The sequence below is a fragment of the Cupressus sempervirens genome, chromosome 4 (genome assembly GCF_028749045.1).
Source record: "Cupressus sempervirens isolate cs-2001-9-10 chromosome 4, ASM2874904v1, whole genome shotgun sequence".
In the NCBI taxonomy this organism is placed as follows: Eukaryota; Viridiplantae; Streptophyta; class Pinopsida; order Cupressales; family Cupressaceae; genus Cupressus; species Cupressus sempervirens.
In genome coordinates, this window is record NC_143121.1 from 122,298,322 (window position 1) to 122,303,603 (window position 5,282).

Here is a 5,282-nt window from a genome sequence, read left to right on the forward strand (position 1 = left end):
TAAATTGTCTACCCACAAATTGGGACTCTTGTCACTTCTCATTGGGGATCGACTGATAATAAAGCCCCATATAATAGGCAGTCTCCCAGTGTACTTTTGTAGTCTTTTGCATATCCACAAACACATTATCTGCTAGCTTATTTATACCCAGCATAGTGATTGCTCATTGAGCCACATCTCACACCTTTTTCATCTGATTAGTCGCCATTCTCCAATGTTCCACATCTACTTTCACTTCATTCCAATGTTGCTACAATTGACTCACCTATGACTCGCTAGCTGCTAACTACACTGACATGGTGTTTGATTTTTCCACTATTTCCCTAAAAGACTCTGACTGCACCTACAATAACACCAGTTCATTTTGTGCACTTTCTAAACCTATGTATGCCATCCTCGGTGAATCTTGCAACCTTTATGCTCATGCTCACTCAGCCTGAATCCCGACATCATTTCCCTCTACTCACAACTATTCCACTCACAGTTCCTCTTCCAATGACCACACTCAAGCCCATCCCAAATTTACCACCACTTGGAGCCACCTTGCTTCTATTTGTGCTCCATCCTCATGAGCTTTCTCCATCAACCCCAACAAAAATGCAACTTCTTGCTTTGCATTTTCTACCTGAACTCTCTCTGAGGCCAACATTTTCCATAAATCCTCCACTTTGCTTGTCACTTGCACTCTACTCTCTACCTCTAGTTGTGGCTCCACCGCACTTAACACACCCTTCTCCTCTTTTGTTGACCTTTGTCCTAGGATTATGAGGCTAATCAAATGGCACATTGTGCTTGTCACCTCCCCCACACTAACATCCTCTACTGCTCTATGAGATTTTACCATAGTCTTCTCTAGAGATTCCATCTCCCCTGTGTTCATTGCTACTTCTGACATGCTCTTCATCACCTCAAGGGGACTACTCTCTACCTATGTCATCGGATCATCGTTCAATACCACCTGTAAAGCTATTGTGTTGTGCCCCCTAAAAATATCATCAATTCTGACAAAAAAGTTTCTTCAATCCTAACTTTTGAGCCCCCAAATTGCATCTGCCTCAGCTCTATCTAACTTGACTTGCCACATTCATGCACTAATGCTTGGAGTTCAGGTTGATACACCAGTTCACCAGATGTATGGCAGATGCACTTTGTCCTTTATCCTTGCCTCACCCATCCTCCTTGGCTAACTTTACATTCCTATTATGATTGATCTGGTGATTCTGACATGCTTTCAACTGCACACTTACTTGGCCTTTTGAACAAACTAAATAGCTGCACTATCTCCTTCACTGTGATTCCTTACATGTGTGCATTCCTCATCTATTTATGGTTGTCACTCACCACACCTTACACTTTACTAGCCTTTCTAGGTGTTCACTCTATACATCCCGCCACACCAGTACTACATACACTTGTCACTTTGCTCTAACATTTAGCCACCCTAATCCCCACCAAAACATATCTTGTACCGCAATCACCATGACCCCATTGCTAAATTGTCGTTGACACATCCCATGAATTGTTACCAAACTTGTACTATAGTTTCATCCATAAAGAATTGAACAAATTTGACACTATTGCACACAACTGTCGGCACTACTAGTCCACAAATAATAGTTTTTCTATTGTTATGAGCTTCTAGTACCTCAATGATGTATTTTACTAGAGGTACTGGGATGAAGCCATGATAGTTTATTTGCCTTTGGTTTTTCACTATTTTTCTCTAGTGATCCTCTGATTTTATGAATTATTGGTTTCCACTTGTAAGTGGCTCCTCTCATTTGGAAGGTCATGTGTACCTCAACTTGTTTTGCATGATATCTTAGGTGAGGTTCTTTATCTAATATGTGTCTATTTGTATGCTTGTTTTAATTTATTGTGGCTATAACTTTTGTTCTTAATAGTTGTCATATCCTACTTGTACATTGTTTGTGTTTGGTCATGATTCTCAGTGTGATACAGTATTCATATCCACATAGCTTAGCTAGTGGTGGTTGTACTATGTCACTTCTTCTTTTTTAGACACTCAATGATGACATTTAATTTGCATCTCCTTACAAAAAGTGATAGTTAGTTGCATTCATCTAGTTTGCATTTCATCTTGGGTACCTTAAAAACAAATGGTTGGTACATAAATCAGAATTACACAAACAAGCCTACACAATATCATTCAACAACTCGGCAACACAATTCAAGAATGGATATCAAAAGGTAGATAACAACATCAACATCATCATGAGCTTTTAACACTCAACTATTGTAGACTTTGTCTCATCACAACACCACCACCATGCATCACACTTAATTATCCCATTATATCCACTCCACCTATTGCATTGTGTGACCTTCAAATCTCAAACAATTTCGGTCATTATTTCCTCTTATCACATTTCCTTCCCTCACTATGCCACATCCCTCATATCATTCATGACCTTTGAATCTCAAACAATTCTAGTCACTATTTCCTCTTATCGCATTCCATTCCCTCACAATGCCACATCCCTCATATCATCCATTGCATTGCATGATATTCAAATATCAAACAATTTCAATCACTATTCCCACCTATTGCACTTCTTTTACTCCCATTATTCATCACATTTTATGCATTCACTACTTCACCCTTCTCACTAGGGTCTCGAGGTTACTTTATGGCTTTCAAATCTTAAACTTTGAGTTACATCTCTTCATATCATTTCACCCCTAGCATCATTTTTATGATATTTCTCATTGCATCCTCATTTCATTCATTATAATTCCTCATTTTCATTTCATATTCATTTCATTTTCATCTTTATTCCCCTTTTTATATCATTTCATATCCACTTCATTAGTTCATTTTTCTTTTTTTCTTTTTCATCACTTTCCATCTCCATCACATATCAAATATTAAATCTTTGCTCTCTATTTTTATCATTTCCTTCTATTTTTCACTTTCATTTCACTAGTACCATTTTCACTCTTCTATTTTTTCTTTTGGTTTTGATTCCATTTTGCCACTATCATCCCATCATTTTTCTCCCATTAATCCATCTTCTCACTACATTTTTCCATTTTAATCATTACAATTTTCCCTTTCATATCCATTATCATTTAATTTTTCCTCATTTATTTTACATCATAAACATCTTTCATCACATATTCCTTTTCTCATCATTGTTAGTTTCTTTTCATGACATCATTCAAACTAGTTTCATTATCATTTATTCCCTTATTTCATTTATACATTTCATTTATACATTTCATTTCATTTCATTTCCTTTATACATTTCATTTATGCATGTCATTACATTACATTTCATTCCATTCCATTTATGCATTTCATGACATCACATTTCATTTATGCATTTCATTACATCAGATTTTGTTTATGCATTTCCTTACATTACATTTCATTTCAACACATTTCATTTCATTCCATTTATGCATTTCATAACTTCACATTTCATTTATGCATTTCATTACATCAAATTTCATTCACACATCTCATTCACCCATTTCATTCATACATGTCACTACATTAATCATCAACATCTACAACTATCATATAAATTAAATCACACCATCACATACATCCATCCATAACATCCCATGTATAAAGTCCATAATATCACAAGTGCACAAGTCAGAACATCAATAAGCTCGAATACTCATATATCAAAAAGATTAAATCATCACCATCAAAAGGTCACAAGGTCATCAAAATCAACATCAACATCAAAAGGTCATCATCATAAATCCTCATAAATGACAAAACAATAAAATGCAATACCAAATGATACACAAATCAACCTTGTGTCTCACCACTTGCATCAGTTGTATGTGTCTGATCTTGAAGTCCCCACTTGCTAAGGGCACTCCTTCCATATCGAGGCACCTGTTTTATCACATTTATCATCGATGTCATAGGAATGGTTGTGGCCATCTAACTTGTGGTAACCCCATCTATCCTCGATGGTGGTGGCAATGGTGGTGGTAGCCTCGGTGCCATTGAAGCTATAAATGCACGTATAGTACTGGTTAGCTGGTTGATCTGTGTCCCCATCACTCCCGTCTATACCTCCATGGCACTAATCTAAGTCTCCACTCCTGATGACTCACTTGCTCTATCTAGCGGTAGCTATACATATGTTTGTATCTATGGCTACCTATGTGGCTATAAACCCCGTGCACCTATGATTGGGACCTATTAAAATGGCATATGTTTCCTGATAAGCTACACATCATCTAATAATTTGGCCCTAGTCTGCTCTAGCCTACTTTGACCCATATACTCTACTCATTGGTTAGACCCTACACCACTACTTGTACCTCCTCTCATTGTCACTCCACCTCAGCCACAAACCTCTCTAGGTCTTTCTACTCCAACATCTCCCAACCTCTACACTAGGCCCTATACAACAATCCAATGTTGTGGCAACACTGCTAAAATGCCTTAGCCTCCATATCTCCCCCATACCCTAGCTCTGCCTCTGGCTCTACCTTCGGCTTGGTGCCTACCCCTACCTCTCCCCCAACCACCATCCTCATCATCATCTTCCCCTCTACTTAACTCCTCCTTAATGCTTGGTATCGGCTATGTCAGATTTGTGTATCTTGGGAATGGGTGCTCTCTAAACCATCGTACATAATCCCCCTCCATCCTCACATTTGCCTCTTCATCCCTCAAAGCCTATACCTTTGGTGTCTCTATCATCTGCATGAATGCCTCATGGCATGCCTCATACTCCAACATCAGCCCCCATACTAGCCTCTCTGATTGCACTTGAGCATAGTGTGTTACTCCTTGTGGCATGCCTTGTTGAAGGCCAAATTGTCTTACTACCCTCCTGAAGAAAAATCTCTTTATCACCAAGGGAACCTAGCCAAGAAAAAATCATGGACAAAAGAAGTACACCATCTCATCATCATCCTTGGCCCATGGCTCTATAAACCTATATGGCCTCCATATGACCTCATCAAGGTTATCCAACATCTATTGCTAATACTTTATCTTGCCCATATAGGGTTGAATGGTCATGCCTAAATATGTATAGGTATAAGGCATATCTAATGGCTATTGTCAAATACATATCGGTTGTGTAATAGTAAGACGCTCCCATATACATATCTGCAATAATTCTACCCCTACTGACAATGAGGTCACCTTCGAATACACCACCTGATGTAAATCATGATAAAGATGGGCTAATATGCAGCTCACCCATGAAAATCTCCATGGTCTGTTGATCATATGCTGAATAATATGACCCCATCCCATAGGACATCCATGTCCTCACCTA